The following is a 17,225-nucleotide window of genomic DNA, read 5'->3' as shown; positions in this document are numbered from 1 at the left end:
ACAGGGTTTCACCATGTTGGCCAGGCTGGTCTTGAACTCCTGACCTCGTGATCCACCAGCCTTGGCCTCCCAAAGTGCTGGAATTACAGGCATGAGCCACCGTGCCCGGCTGGAAACTTAGGTTTCTGATAAGCACTTGAACTATGGGTTGGTTATTGCTATGGTTTGAATGTACGTGTACCTCCAAAACTCAACTGTTGAGATCTAATACCCAACGTGATCATATTAAGAGGTAGGGTCTTTTGGGAAGTGATTAAGTCATGAGTAGTCTACTCTCATGAATGGCATTAATGCTTTTATCAAAGAGGTTGAAGAGGGCACCCTAATCCCTTTCTTTTTGCCCCTCCATCTCTTCTGCCGTATAAGAACACAGTTCATCGCTTTTGCTGCCTTCAACCGCGCAACAAGGCTTCATCTTGGAAGCAGAGAGTGAGCCTTCGCCTGACACTAAATCTGCTGACATCTTGATCTTGAACTTCCCAGCCTCCAGAACTGTGAGAAACAAATTTCTATTATTTACACATTACCCAGTCTAAGATATTTTGTCACAGCTGCACAAACAGACTAAAACAGATAAAAAGCTAGTATCAAGGCACCCATGTTCAGACATGGTTAAGTGAGCAAAGAAAGATAATAATGAAAGCAAATGCTTGCAATGTGCCCGGCACCGTTCAAAGAACTTTACATATATTGATTCAATCTCACAACAATCTTATGAGGTAAAAGTACCATTGTTATCTTTATTCCCACTTTACAAATGAGGAAACTGAAGAACAGAAGCATAAGGAACTTGCCCAGAGTCACCAATAACTAAGTCGTGGGGCTGGCATTTAGCACCCTGGCTTGGAGACTGCCCTTAATCACATACCACATGCTAAACTGTTCTCTGGAGGGAGAGAGAGAGATTGAGAAGGCATGTGCCTTAGAGAGCCAGAAATAAAAGACAATATAGCTCTAGAGAGAAAGAGATTTGGAGAGACCAGTCAGTCTGGCTCTTGTCAGCTTTGCAGTTTCTGGCATTAATTCCTATGAAGCCTGGCCTCATTTCCTGTCTTGGGGCTCCACCAGATCCCTCTATTTCTAATCAATGCTCTTTTTTGCTTATGTTAGCTTGAATGAGTTCTGTTCATTGCAACTAAATGCTCTCTGACTCAAGAAGCTGGAAAACGAAGGAACATTTTCCAGTAGGGGGTCTGCTAGAATTGTGTTATGTTAATCAGCTAGAGAAGTATGTGAGAGATGTTTTAATTTTGCTCTTTTAAAAGTTCACACAGTATACTAAGCAAGGATAATCTAATTGCTTTTATAGCCAAGAGTAAGTGATTCTAATTTGTCCTGTCTCTGTCCAATGACTGGGACCAATGCAGTCATGGCTGCCCTTCCATCTGGTGGAATTGGAACTGAATTACAGGGATAGAGTTTTGGAATGGGAGTAAATTAAGAACCAATCAATCAGAAGAAGGGTATAGATGATGTATTCTTAATGAGTCTTATATTTTATTTCTTAGTTAATGGGTTTTAATTATTGCATGAGTTCTCCATTGCTGCATTGCAAATCATCTCAAAAAACTCAGTGGCTTAAAAAAATCATTTTATTATCTTTCATGGTTTCTGTGGATCAGGAATTCAGACAGGCCAAAGCAGAGATGGCTTGTCTTTGCCCCACAATGTCTGGGACCTCAGTTGGGTGTGGCTGGGGGCTGGAATCATCTGAGGGCCGCCTTCCGCTTATATGTCTCGCTCTGGTTGTGACTGTTCGCTGGGACCTCACTTGGGCCGTCATCCAGAACACCTACATTTGACTTCTTCATGTAATTTCTCACATGACCTAATGGGTCTTCCCCATAGCATGGCTGCTGGGGTCTAAGAACAAGCATCCCCAGGAAGAGCTAGATAGAAGCTGCATCACTTTTCATGACCCAGCCTTGACAGTTGCATAGCATTCCTTCTGCCACAGTCACAAGCCTGCCCACCCTAGGAGGTGGGAGTGTAGATTCCATACTTTGAGGGGAGAAATGTCAGAGTCACATAGTTAGAAGGTAACATTGGATGGAAGCTGTTGTTGCAGACATCTTTGGAAACTAGCGTCAAGGCAAAATACAATGACAAATGTTGACTTAAAAAAATACATTGTGTGGAAGCCTATAAGCCTCTTATTTCTTTAAAAAGCAGAGCATTTGGTAACGTTTTAAGTAGCCTGATTATAATTTTCATCACTTGAAAGAAACAAGTAACAGCAAGAGGACCAGCAAAGAACTGTGAGTGATGTGAAAATAATAAGAGCTTGGGCCAGTGTCCATCCTATTAAAGCAGGATGTGTGTCTTCAGACTTACAGACTTGAGGAAAGCAGATTTCAAAACATTCAAAACAGATGATCTCATAGTGAGAACCTCTGAAAGGGAGTATGGCTAAAAGAGGATGGCTCTAAAAATAAGATTCAGAACCTAAAATTGCAAATGACCCTAATGAGGAAGAAAAGAGACATCCAAAGAAAACAGCATTTCTGCTGATGAGCGCCAATTTGAAGAGAACACACACAAAGATGGAAGGAGGGGCACAAAATCAAGGGTGTATACAGAAGAATGTCACAAATTCTTAACGAATCTCAGAGGAAATCAAAAGCATAGAGAAGGTTGACATTTCAAGGCTTGAGGGAAGCTAAAGATAAATCATCAAAAAGACCCGTTTGACTGTGTGTAGAAGAACAGGGAAAGAACACGTACAATCCAGTTTCAAACCATAATATCATCTGTTAAAACAACGAGTTAGACTACTAGATGATGACACAATACGTCTGGAAGAAAGAAAAGCTTCAGTGCAAACACAATTTTGTAACATTTCCTACAAGTGACAGAGAGAAAGTCAAATGAGTTCCCTAGCAGCCCCAGAGGGACCAAACCATCTAGGAGCCAAATTTCCTTTGTGGGGCAACGTATGTGGAGACCTAAGGCAGCAGTTGGGGTAGCGGAGGGCCTTTTTTTTTTTTTTGAGACAGAATCTTGCTCTGTCGCCCAGGCTGGAGTGCAGTGACGCGATCTTGGCTCACTGCAACTTCCGCCTCCCAGGTTACAGCGATTCTCCTGCCTCAGCCTCCCAAGTAGCTGGGATTACAGGCGCTTGCCACCACACCTCATTAATTTTTTTGTGTATTTTTAGTAGAGATGGGGTTTCACTGTGTTGGCCAGGAAAGTTTCGATCTCCTGACCTCGTGATCTGCTCGCCTCGGCCTCCCAAAGTGCTGGGATGACAGGCGTGAACCACCGCGCCTGGCTGCAGAGGTCCTGCTGAATCAGGGTATCTGGCTTCAGGATGTGGCTTGAGCAGGTGACTCTGGGTGAACTGGGATTGTCCTGCTTCTCTGTTTAAGATTCTTTTATACCACAATGGGAGAGTCTTAGATAATTTTTCAAGTCCCTTCAAAGGAGAAGATGCCAGGATTTGGGGAGCTTGTGTGTTTCATCTCTGTGAACACCCCTGTCATGGAGGGTCTGCACTAACCAGTATGCTGGGTCCATGCTGAATAGAAGAGGGAAGTAGGCCTGGGGATTCTCAGAGTAATGGCGGCTTCCTGGTGCTCCTGCTCCTACCTAACTCTTGGTGTCTCCTTTCAGGACTAGGTGGGGAGTCTCTGGGGACTGAGGCACTTCCAGCCCTCGAATAAGTATTCCCAGGAAATGTGCCTTGACCCCCAAGTCCTAAGCAGATCCCAGCACGTCCAGGCAAAAGTAGGGGGTGGTATTGAGAACAAATGAACAAATGGATGAGGCTGGGATGCGAATCGATGCAGCACAACTTGCAGCTTCTTCCCGCCTCCCTCAGCTCCCTGATGTCTCAGACTCAGAGTTTAGGGGGAGCTTCTGATGCTCTGGATGGGGACTATTGCTTGGGTGGGAGGGAAGGGAAGGTTTATTGATACATAAACATGATCCTAGCAACTTGTAGATGTTAACTAAAACTGTGCACGGAAGATCAGAGAATTTCTCTTTTGAAGGCTGGAGGGAAGAGACAGCAAGTTTGTCTCCTCTGCTGCCAGAACAGAGCGGGGCACCCTGAATTTATCCCATCTTTGTCCTGGTCTGTTCCTGTTGACAAGAGACTCTCCAGGTCTTACTCCCTGCCCCCCAGGGAGGAGGGCAAGCCCACTGCACTGGGGTTTCTAATTCCGGGGGTAATCCCTTCCTTCTATGCCAGGCAGGGGGTGGGGAGACCCCTCTATCCAAGTCTTTGATCTGGGTTGGAGCAAAAGAGGACTTCTATAAAACTGTCAGGGAGATGGGAAGGGGGTTTGAAAGAGAGGTTGTAAATGGGCAGTTCACCTTTGATCACCCGCCCCAGATCCTTTTTATAGCCCAGGATTATGGGTTTAGAAGTGCCCTTCGTGTGTCCCCAAAGGAATCGTGTGACTTAAGAACAATTACATTGTTCTGAAAGTTCAGAGAGACTGTACACAAAGGACTTTCGTTTTCATTAAAAAAGGAGAAAGAAAAAAGAAAAAGAAAACATCAGCTCAAACCATGCAGTGATCCCTAAGTTAGTAATAAACTGGAAACCCAGTCTGTTTCTTTCCATGTAATAGGATATTTCTGGCCTGGTAATTCCACTAAAATCTATTAACTGATGAAGGTACAAGATATATTTTTATTCCCCATTCCCCTGCCACCCAGACAAAAGAAGGAATTTGCTGTCTATTATTGCTAGATTTTTATTTCCTGCTGTTAAAACGTAAGAGAAACAGCAGCTTAATGGTCTGACTTTCGTCACTTGGGTATAAAGAGATATTAGAGCTGACTGCTAATTTCCAATTTGTTTAATGTGTGTGGTCAAATACTTCGTAGACAAACTGATTCATCATGGCTGTATCTCTATGTGTTTCCACAAATGTCTTATCCCTTCCCACCCCCATCACCACTCAAAGAGAAGGAAAGTTTGCAATCTGTTGTTCATCTTAAACTCTGCTCAGTCTTTTGCTGGGAAATATAAACAGCTTCACGCCAGTGTTGAGGGAAAGTTTGTGATTTAGGAGAAGGAAGCGACTTTTCAATGTGGCTGGTTGTAGCCACCGCCCTTCTCCTTGCTCAGCGAGCCCTGCTCTCTCAAGCAGCATAGCTGTGAACAGCCCTGTCCCCCAGCCACACTAGTTGCCACACCCTGGGAACGCCCCTTTTCCTGCCACAGCCCTGGATTCCCCTGCGTGTGCATCAGCTGGAAGGCTAAGTCAGATCCCCATGAAGCTGGAAGGCTTGCCTGGCATCCGTCACACCTAAGCTGCCACCCAGGCCCATTCCAAGCCCACTGGAGTCACGTGGAGCAATCTCTTCCTTGTCTAATAAGCACCTTTGTTCTACGATTCTTGGGGCCCAGATAGTGGGTCAGCAGCAGGTCTAGCCCCAATTACAGAATTACCCGGTCCATCATTGTCTCCGAGTGGGGACAACCAGCATCTGCTGGACAGTTAGGACATTCTTTCTCGCGGTGAGATGGCGACAGAATTAAATTCCTGCACAAGGCCCCGACAGCCGTATGCGAGGGTCCCAGGGCTGGGAAAGTGGACAGCAACCTCTTGAGAACTGGAAGGCCCATTTAAACTCACAGCAGGCTCCTGAAGACTGATACTGACAGCAAGGGACGGGGCCCTGCTCACAGGAGCTGATCAGGGGAGTCCTCATAGAGACAATATTGAAGACTTGAGATCTTTTTCCATTACAGAATCATTGTCTCGTTTTTCTGTCCTTGGCTACACATGATCATACACATAAACCACAAGTTCGTCTTTCTCTGCGATTATCAACAAGCACCAGAGATTTTCTTCCATTCTCTGCCTAGCGGTGCACAGCCTCCCAGGGGACAAGTCACAAGGAAATTAGTGAACTCCAGGTGTTTGCATATGTATTTAAATATTCAATGCCTGGGTGTTTATGATTCCAAAATATCTGGTTGGGGTAGTTAAAACCTCAGGCAATTTGAGACAAATGAGTCTAAGTATTCATGTATTTATTGTTCATCTAACAAATAAATACCAAGTGTCTTGCATGAGCCAGGAAGTACCCGGGGAACACAGAGGGGACAAGGCACAGACCATCGCTGTTTGTTGATGCATAGATAAGCCCTTGGTGGATTAATCAGACCTCTCACATGCTTGCTGTTGCTCTGGCTTTTTAAAGAGCCTCCTTCTGTGTCCTCGGATCTGTGTCAGCTATCTCCGGCAGTCCGCTCGTGTCTGGCGCACACGCACTCTGGACTGCTTGGAAATAGGGCATCATCTCCACTCACTCTCGTCGTGATGGGATCTGTGTGCATGTTGTAACTTTACATTCTTTCTGCTGGAGGTTGCTCATCATCTTAAGACTGTGGCTGGAAAAGCAGGTTCCAGAATGGCAGGCTCTCAAAGGGCTGGTGGTGGTGATTGACAGTGGGAAGGCCAGTGGGCCTAGTCCTGTGGGGAAGAGAATGGGAGGATATATTAGAAAAAGAGACTTCTAGCCAGGTGTGGCACCTCACGCCTGTAATCCCAGCATTTTGGGAGGCTGAGGCGGGTGGATCGCCTGAGGTCAGGAGTTCGAGACCAGCCTGGCCAACGTAGTGAACACCCCTCTCTACTAAAAATACAAAAAATTAGCTGGGCGTGGTGGCAAGTGCCTGTAATCCCAGCTACTTAGGAGGCTGAGGCAGGAGAATCACTTGAACCCAAGAGGTGGAGGTTGCAGTGAGCCGAGATCGTGCCATGGCACTCCAGCCTGGGCAACAAGAGTGAAACTCTGTCTCAAAAAAAAAAAAAAAAAAGAAAAGAAAAAGGGACTTCTTTTTAGAGGCTATTGTTTCTGCTGTGGCCAGATTCTTCTGAGCTTAACAGAAATGGATCCTGGAGCCATGCCAGTTCTGCCTTAGGTGGAAGTATTTTGCTAGACATCCAGGAAGTGGATTATGACAGGGTGGAGGGACTGGGAATGGGAGGTGCTCTGAGCCCCATTCCAGAGGGTGCAGACTTCCCAGGTGGAGGAGGCAAAGCTGAGTCTAAGCCAGAGGGTGAAGCTAGACAAGGGAGACAGAATCAAAGGCCTCCCATCCAAGAGATCCCTCAAGGCCCAGCGGGACTGGCTTCTCAGGTTCTTACTCAGGAATGCTTCAAAGACCCTGAACTGTGGTTGGCAATTTCTCAGTCGCCCTGGCTTGGAAACTTGGACTCCCCACCCAGGGATCGTTCCACAGCTCTTCACTGTTACCAGTTCCTCAGATACGTACACTCTTCCGCAGCTGCTGAAGGCCCGTCCCCAGGGGAGTGGGGAACACAAAGGGAACGCAGGGTCCCTTATCCTTATCCATGGAAAACTGAACACAGAAACTCCGTCTTCCTCCATAAATTCAAGAGAAAAGCTGTATTCGTGACAGGATTCACAAGACTAATTATTAAATCTTTATGATTTATGGATTCAATTTTTATTGGGCCTGGGCCAAGAAATATTTGCTGAGCTTCTGCCTACTGGACTAGGGGAATAAATCTCCTCTAATTCTCTTCCTCCTTCTTGGGACTTTCTTTCAGTCCCTGTTTTTTTTTTTCTCAGCTCTCCACTTGTAAGAGAAGCCTTCTCAACCGCTCCCTAGTCCTTACACCATCAAATCAAGCTCTTCCCTGTCGCCGTCCTTTACTGTGTTGGAGACGTGGAAATGTGTTCATTGGTTTGCTTATCCGCTAGTCTGTCAGCTCTCTGGAGGTGAAAACCCTAACTTATTTTTCTTTCATCTCCTCCAGTGCCTAGCACTATGCTCAGCACAGAGCAAGGAGCTCCGTAAACATTTGTCAGACAAGTGAATGAATGAGGGAGTCTGGAGATGCATCTGATGTGGATGCGGGTGACGGGGCAGACAGCAACAGCCAGGTGGGCATGAACATGCCAGGTGCCCACTCGTGCCAGGCACAGTGCTGGAAGGACATCACTGCTGCGCCTGCACCTTCCTTCCAGCCAGAAAGACTTGTTTGCACCCTGGGGCTTGCTTCTGGTAGGATACTGGGGTCCTCTTCATTTCCAGAGTCTTCACAAGCACAGAATGAATGCTCTTTCAGATGGCATCCTCGTCAGTTTACACTCCAATTGCCTTCTCCCAAAAAATTAAGCTGCCTTTTCTTCTTCAGGAGGTATAATAATCCCCGCAACAGATTGTTTCCTGTTCTATAAAATGACTCCCTTCTGCTCGCCACATCCCCGCCCGCGGCGTTACCTTCTCCCAATGTTTCCTACACCCCTCTCTTAGGCTCCTTCTTCCTTTGTAAATAAGCCTCCTTGTCCCTGAGCACAGGTCCCCCAACTCACCCTTAAACCCTGACCTGGTCTTTGTTAGATCTCAGCCCCAACTCGGCACCCCCCTTGCCTTTTATGTAGACGACAAGAGACTGTGCAACCTTCCCTCTCCCTGCCACTTTCCCGGCCCTTGGCTCCAGGAGTGTGTAGCCTGGGGAGTTTTTTCATCTAATATTCCAGCAAACTTAAACTAGACAATTGAAGATTCAATTAAGGAGTGGAGTTCTGCGTGTTCTCCCAAGGGAGTCCACTTAGCTTTGGAAATCTTAGCTTACAGAGGTCATTCCCATCTTTTCCAGATTCCCCCTTTTCGTAGACAAACGACTTTTTCGGCGGGTACCAGGCACTTGTGGTTAGCCAGCAAGGAGTGGGGTGGAGTGGGTGGGAGGTGTGGGACTCATCTCAATAAAGCAGAGGCTGAGAACAGTGGAAATGAGGGCAGGATTCAAAGGAACCAGCCCATCGAAGGCACTGTGGATGAGCTCTACAATGCTAGAGGCACAGAGGCCCGGGGGGCTCACACCCACCGCTAAGACTGAAGGAAGCATATTCTGATAGGGACTGAGAGTGTAACGCTCCTGCGTGTGCTTGTGTGTGTGCAGACACACCCCATCCGATAGTGCCCTCTGAATCTACCTCAGGCTAGAAACCCAGACAGGATAGAGGCGTTGGGTGGGGTGTTCGGTAAACTGCGCCCACGGCCACTGTAGGGACTAAGACTTGTTACATTAACAAGGAAATAGGGCAATTAGGCTATGACTTAGGGCAATGCAGCAAGAAAAATGTGCAGAAGTGCGGACAGCTCTTTGTTTTTTTGTTTGTTTGTTTGTTTTTTGAGATGGAACCTTGCTCTGTCGCCCAGGCTGGAGTGTAGTGGCTCGATCTCGGCTCACTGCAACCTCCACCTCCTGGGTTCAAGTGATTCTCCTGCCCCAGCCTCCCAAGTAGCTGGGATTACAGGCGCGCGCCACCACGCCTGGCTAATTTTTGTGACGGGGTTTCACTCTTGTCGCCCAGGCTGGAGTGCCATGGCACGATCTCGGCTCACTGCAACCTCTACCTCCCGGATTCAAGCGATTCTCCTGCCTAAGCCTTCTGACACCTGGCTAATTTTTGTATTCTTAGTAGAGATGGGGTTTCGACGTGTTGTCCAGCCTGGTCACAGTCAGCTCGTTGCCTCTCTAGATTCACCCCATCCTCCCACTCCCGCCTCCGGCCACCTCCATGGCCTCCTGCACTGAAAGAGGACCAGGGCAAGAGGGGCTCCATCTCCTCCAGCTTCTGACTGGATTCAGCCAACGAAAAGCCTTAGCAAATCAGGGGGAAGGAGAACAGGGATTCCAGGGCGCTTATTTCCCTGGCTGCATTCCTATGCCCGTGCCCTGGGCTGGTCGCTTCCTTCCATTAAGTGCACCCCAACTCCGCACAGCTGCCTCTCTTTCCTGGTTCTGGGAGCCCATCCCTCCTCGGGTCCCTTAGGACTTAGGGATGGTCACAGGTCTGCCGCCGCCGGCCCTGGGGTTCTGAGCTATTTTTTTCTTTCTCTTACACTCCAACCTTAAGTTTATTATTAGTTAGCTTTTTATAAATAAAACCTCCCTGAGTTACCCTAATTTCACAGTGCCATTTGTCTCCTGTTGGGATCCTGACTGATACAGATATAATTGTATTTCAATATGATTACTGTTTTGTTTTTAAGAATACTGTTGGGAGGGCTGGGCGCTGTGGCTCACGCCTGTAATCCCAGCATTTTGGGAGGCTGAGGCAGGTGGATCACTTGAGGTCAGGAGTTCAAGACCAGCCTAGCCAATATGGCAAAATTCCATCTCTACTAAAATTACAAAAATTAGATGGGCGTGGTGGCAGGTGCCTGTAATCCCAGCTACTCAGGAGGCTGACACAGGAGAATCACTTGAACCTAGGAGGCAGAGGTTGCAGTGAGCCAAGATCATGCCACTGCACTCTCAAAAAAAAAAATGTGTATATATATATATATATATCCAATATATCCAGAGTGTTATCATCTCAGGCATGTAATGAGTATTTTTGAAAGTATTAATGAAATATTTTACATTTTTTGGTACTAAATCTTCCAACTCCGGTGTATATTTTATACTTACAGTGCATCTCCATTCAGATCAGCCACGTTTCAAATGCTCAGGAGCCACGCATGCTTACTTGCTACCATGTTAGAGGCAGCACGGGGCTAGGTGATGGCTGGGCTTATGGATTCTTAAAATATATATTTCCAAGTTTTCTACCATAAATATGCATTTTACATTTTATTTAGAAAATGACAGTCTATAAATATGATCTTATCTAGGTTTTGTTTATTTTCTATTTTATTTTAGTAGAAATTTCCTCTTTAAAATCTAGGCTTTGTCTGCATCTGTGGTGGTCTAAGAATAAAAGGGGCTACTTCCTTTTTGAGAGAGTGAGCCCAGAAAGCATTGACTGGGCAAGGACTGTGCTCGGCCCAACTTCGGAACCTCAGGAAGAGGTCCTCATGGTGGCAGACAGAGGGGGCTGCACCAGGGTGGGCACCTGGGCGGGCCGAGGCCTCCTCTCTGCCTGGTGCGGCTTCCTGCATAGGTCTGACCACCACTCAGACCAAAGCCACCCCGCCCCAGAACTGGGGTCTGACCGGACATCTCTCACTGGCCCCTACTTACAAATGTGCAGCTCTTTCTTAGCAGCTGCATGTTTTCAAGGAATGATGGGACACTATGTTTAAGCTCCAGAAATCGAAGCAGGACTCAAAGAAGCAGGCCAGTTCTGCTCTGCCCCCGAAGGTGAGTGCTTCTTGTTTACTGCTGCATTTTGGAACGGTAAAAAAAATAATCGTTTACAGCAGAGCATCAGAGAATGCACAGTCCGAGGCTTATAGGAAATACTTGCAGGTTGGTTAGCTGGTTGGCTGGTTGTTTGGTTGGGAAACATCTGCTGTGGGAAGGTAGAAGAGAATTGGCCCTGTGGCTAGAGACAGCTTGGAAATGGAAAGAACCCTGAACTGGGCTCAGGACCCAGTCCCCTGACCTCTGTATGTGACCTTGAGCAATGCACTTCCCTACCTGGGACGTCATGTTCCTCCGCAGACAGGGGATTAAATAGGTATCACGAGATAACTTCTGAGACCCATTGCAGTGAAAGCATTTTGCGATTTTTGCCTCTGGAGGAAGCACTGAAAAGTCAGACTGTCCAAAGATGAATTTTAAAATGACTTCCAAGTCTGATTCCTGGGACAGTTGGGGCCAGAAGAGGAGAACAACCTGCATTTACCATTAGGACCAACATGAAGTGGAAAAGAACTGCCCCAGAGCCAGGGACCTGAGTAGGCAGGACTCGACGAGAGCCGCCTGGGCAGACAGCATTAGCAGACACAATACTGCTGATATTTTTTTTTTCCAATGGAAAAGTCCTTTTTGTCTGAGGCAATGTTTTCCACACCTCTAGGGGACTGCGGTCATTTCCTAACAAGATTTTTCCTATTTTGTGCAGCTGTGGTCTGGCATTGGAAACACTGAGTGTTTTCAGGCTGAAACTCACTTAGGTCCTCCAGGGCCAAAGGCTGCTGGGTACATTCAGGGTTTGGTGCAATCTGTGCTATAGTCTCTGCCCCTCAAACCATGGGGCACTGCCCTTTGCTTTAATACTTTGGAATTATAGCATTAGATGCATAAAATTACAAAATATCAGAGCTGTAAAGACTTTAAGAGGCCACCTTGTCGAATCTTCTTTTTCTATAGAAGGGGAAATTGAAGCCCAGAAAAGGAGAGGAACTGACCCCAAGCCACACGTTCAGTTAGAGAGACCACCCTCCTGACTCTTGATCCAGGTCCTCTGGACTCTCAGCCAACACCTGTCCACTGCGCTTCCTCCTTTGGGGATGTGGGGAGTGAGGTGACCAGGAGAAGAGAAACGAACTGGCTATGAAGGATTTCATCTCTTTCAACCTTACGCCTCTACCTCCTGGTCACCTGATGATACCTCTCTCTCTGTTTCCTGATTACTCCATCCTTGTTCTTTGGCTTTCAGTGTTTATTAGAGATAATAGATGGACTACATGCACGCACAGGTTCATTCCATTGACGTTCACCAAGAGCCTTCCACTGCTGAGCATGCAAGATGAGTAAGTTACAGGTCCACTGTAGCCTGGGAGAGTCGCTTTCCCTGTGCGAAGCAGTGAGTGTAGCAGAGTCCAGTGAAAGCACCGCTTAGGCAGCACAGGGAAGGGGTTTGCTCTGTCTAGCGCAGATCGGGGATTGCAGAAGGAGACAGATTGGCAAACAGAGATCTAACTATACATAATCGATGCCGATATTTTGCTTACTCGGTAAAGGAATTGAAATCAATTTCTAGCTTATGGGTAGGTGTTTGTATTTAATTTATCATGACCATCAGGCAAGGGCCATGAGAAATAGGGCCTCCCCTGGATTCAGCCTCATGTTCTGCCTCAGGTGGCAATTTTGCAGCCCCTTTCTCTACTTTATCTTTTCTGGTATTCAGCTTACACTGCTGACTAAATGCACCTGGCCCGTTCATAGCCTAAAAGCCTCTGCCAAGGTCTTTCTCATCCCACTGAAGACACAGCCCTCGGGAAGGGACAGCAGCCTAAGCCAAGCTGAGCCTGTGCCTTTGTCACATTCAGGAGCCACCATGGGACTGGGGATTCCCTTTCCACCGGGAGGCTGGGAGAGAGTACAATGGGAGTCCACCTTCCAGGTCTCTTTGAAAAGAAAGTCAGTTTGAAAATGTCGAACACCAGGCTCAGTTAGACCTTTCTCCAGGTTGTCATTTACTTAGGAAAGGAGCACTATTCCAGCCTTAAATGTCAGCTTCTTGCCTCTAAAACTGTGGGATTGGGTAAACCCCTGGGCACTTCAGCCTGTACTCCTACACCAAGGGCTGGGCTCCCTCACTGTTAGTGGAGGGCAGCAGACGCCCTGCCCAGGAGTCAGCCCCCGGGAAATATCCACTAGATGCCAAAGATTTTGGGCTTTTGGTCTGTCTGTGAGTTTCATGCATCTCATTCCTGAGGGCGGTTCCTAAATCTTTACCCTTACATATTTGAAAGATGACAACTCTTTAAAAACACGACTGGACCTGAGTTTTAAGTCCCAAGCTTGGGTCCCTTTACCTGGCAGCTCTTCCTATATCCAGCCAGCCGCCTTCTATGAGCTAATCCCTGTCTTGGCTCCTGCCTGTGAACTGCCTTCCCCATCCCTGTGAGGCACCATATGCTTAATGATATCTCTAAAGAGGACGAATCTTCCTCAGCTGTCCTCTAACATTTGGCATGCACTGTCCCCTCTACAGTGTTAAACAAAACAAAACATATTAAGCTCTAATGCAGCTGGAGAGCTAATGGACCCCTCTTTCCCAGGAAAAGGAAAACAAAGGTTCCAACCATTTGCAGCTCCTGAAAAATCCCGCTGAGAGATGATCAGCCTCGTTCCGGGCTAACTGCTAACGAGCTTGAATTCGCCTATTCAGGGAATGTCCTTTGTTCACATACTTCTCTGCTACCTGAATAGTCTTCCCACTCTGCCTTCAGACACACTGAGCCAGAAGTTCAGCTCGGGGGCAAGAGACGGCAAAATGTGAGCCTCGAATCATCAGAGATCACCAAGTGATGTCTTGAAATTCAAGGCAATACGAGTGTGTTACTGGGCTTAGTATCAGCCGGTATTTCAAGAAACACTGGGGCATTTCCAGTGCAGATTATTTTAAATGGGAGGGTTCTTTTTTACTGTCGCTTCTCCATTCTGGTCATAGAATGATTACTGAATATTACTGGGCCCTAGCCGTATTCACAAAACGTGGCGCTCACCCCGTGTTTCCACATTATTGCTCTAGATTGCTTTAAGTGGAATATACATACAGTAATGAGTCAGTTTTAGCAGAAGAGGCTTATCCTCAAACCTTACATAACTGCACTGTAATCTTGACTTTGTTCCTGTCCAGCTACTGGGCTGAAGACGGACAAAACAAGTCAGCCATTTAACATCTCCCTTGACCGTGCCTCCCCCTGCCCTACACACGCCAGATTAACACACTCCTCAGGCATCATTCGGAACAAGGCTCTCAATTCTGGCTGCAATTAGAATCATCAGGGAGCTTTTCAAAAAAACAGAAAAAGAAAAAAAATCAATGCCCAGGCCCTACTCCAAATCAATTAAAATAGATTTTGGGGGGATGGGCCTCAGGCATGGGAATTTTTATAAAGCTGTCGTGTTTATACCGATGCGCAGCCATAAATGGGAATCTCTGTTTTAAACTTGACCAAAATTAATGATTATAGGTTTTGCTTGCACACCAAGCGGGCAAATTTAATATTTAATATTTATATAAAACCTAAGATCATCACTCTTTGAATCAAATAAAACCAACAGAAAGGTACATCTATATAGTGCAACCAAGTTGCACAGGAAGAGAATAAAAAGAGATACTTGCTCTTTTTTTTTTTTTTGAGATGGAGTCTTGCTTTGTCATCAGCCTGGAGTGCAGTGACACGATCTGGGCTCACTGCAACCTCCACCTGCCAGGTTCAAGCGATTCTCCTGCCTTAGCCTCTCTAGTAGCTGGGACTACAGGTACGCACCACCACACCTCGCTAATTTTTGTATTTTTAGTAGAGACAGGGTTTCACTATGTTGGCCAGGACGGTTTCGATCTCCTGACCTCGGGATCCGCCCGTCTTGGCCTCCCAAAGTGCTGGGATTACAGGCGTGAGCCCCCGCGCCCAGCCAAGTTACTTGTTCTAATGCCACCTAACTTGGCCAGATCTTTGGAGGCCCTAAAGCGATAACATAGACAAACAACTTTGGACAAATAAGTTTCCGCCGAGTATGCACAGATTAAGGCTTAACTCAGGGACAAGCGAGGTCACAACAATGGGCAGGATCCCAAGGTGTCTGGCTTTGGCAGCCAGTTCTCCCCAGACTGGGTCTTGCTTCATATGTGCCCTTTAGATAAGAGGGCCTAACAGGCTAATGGGAGCCTAATGGTAAGTAGTGCTAGACTCAGACTAGAAATTTGGCAGGATGACGTCCCGGGATCTAGGCTGTTCCATTACTATTCCCAAAAGGGAACAATGCTGAACAGAGATCTGAAGTAGAATCAGCTTGTCCCTGGGACAGGGTAAGGGGAGAGGTGGGGAGTGAGAGGGCTCAGGACAAATGACAATACACCTTGTTTAGATCTCCTTTTCAAGGTCTCTGCAGACAGAAAAGTGCCATTCTCGGCAGCCCCCGGGACAGTTCCACGTCAGGCTCATCCCTCCCTGTACCATGGCCTAAAACGCAGGTTTGACTGTACTAGGAACCAGGGATATTTGCACTCAGCTACAGTATATCTCCACAGCCATGTGTCAGTGACTTCAGCGTTCCAAAAACCTGGAAAGAAATCTGCTGTCCAAACAAATCTGAAATATTTGCAAGTCAAAACAAAACAAAACAAAACAAAACAAAACAAAAACACCTGGGTCTGTTTTCTATAGGAGAGAAAGGGAGCTGTAAATGTAATTGGAAGGAGATATCGCCCGCATTCTTTTAAAGCAAGGTGTTGCAAGGATTGCAAATCGGACGTCTCTATAAGAAGGACCATTTGGGGACACATGAATTTGGCAAACAAATTCAGGAAAGAAGGCTCTGCCTCAGCAGGGAAGGTGCAGACCTGCGGCAGCCAGGATGTCTCTTCTGGAGCACAGTTGGTGGGTCATGTCCAGTTACTACGCTGCCCTCAGGATTGGCCTAAGGTGTGCGTTTGGGAGGCGAGGGCTATGGTGCTGTAGGATGACAGTTTTGAGATGGACGCTTCAGGTTGTCATGGAATCCTCAAGAACAAGATGCCACAGTTTCCTGTGGTCTCAATATCAGTGTGAGGAGTTTGTGTCCTGGGCCTAATCTCAGCTGTCCCCATCCCGAGTAGTATCATTAAACCATTGGCTTTTATTTTGGGTGCCCTCAATGGAGAGAATGAAGAATGGGTCATGACCAGCTCCCACGTTCCAACAGCCTTAGCTCCAGCAGAAACATGCCAAACTGGAAACTGGTTTGTCATGGGGATTGACAAAATGCTGATCAAACCCACGAGAGATGGCAAGATTATTCAATATAGACACTAGAGGGTTAGCATTGGAAGGAGTTGCTGGCCTTATAGAGGGGACCATAAGCCAAGAGAAGCAACTGTCTCCATCTCACACACTAGTTAATGCCAAAGGTGGAATGAGAACCCAGAAACCCCAACTCTCAAATCAGTGCTCTTTCTACCACCCTTTGCTGTCAAATCTCAATGAGAACTAGAATGTGTGTATAAGATGTTCAATATATTCTCTTTTCAGAAAAGAAGGCTACTTGGGGAAATAACATCATTAATAGAAAGTTTTTGGAATGTGTAGAGGGCCAGTCCAGGGTATGTGCTGGCGAGAAATAGATGAAGCTAAAATCAGAGTTGCAAGGAGCCATGCTGGGAAATCAACCCAGAGAGACACTTTGCTCCCCACAGTGTGAGTAAGGAAGACTAGGACAGCTGGGACAGTCAATAGCTCTATGGACGGTCAAGGAAGGAAGGAAGTGGGGCTCCGAGAGGAACCTATGCCCCTGAATTAGACGTGGAACTCTTCTGAGAAAGGACAGAGAAACCAACAGAGGGAAAAGTTAATCCCTGCTTAACTGTTCTTTGTTCCTGGACACAAGCTGAAGCAAGTAAGAAGAATTTCCATCCCAGAACCCCCAGTGAGAAAGGGCCGGTCAGTTGATTCATTTAACCTACTGCCAGCCCCGGAGAGGAGACCTGCAGGGAATTAAAGGGACACTGCCATTTTACGGGGGAAAAAGCCCAGCTGCCAGAATGAAGCTGCAATTGTGTGCGTTCCCAGGTCAGTCCTGTGCCACCGTTGGGAGGAAAGATTCCCTTGATGCCAGACATGA

Source organism: Symphalangus syndactylus, chromosome 17, assembly GCF_028878055.3.
Source record: "Symphalangus syndactylus isolate Jambi chromosome 17, NHGRI_mSymSyn1-v2.1_pri, whole genome shotgun sequence".
Classification (NCBI taxonomy): domain Eukaryota; kingdom Metazoa; phylum Chordata; class Mammalia; order Primates; family Hylobatidae; genus Symphalangus; species Symphalangus syndactylus.
Note: the sequence above shows the minus strand (reverse complement) of the source record.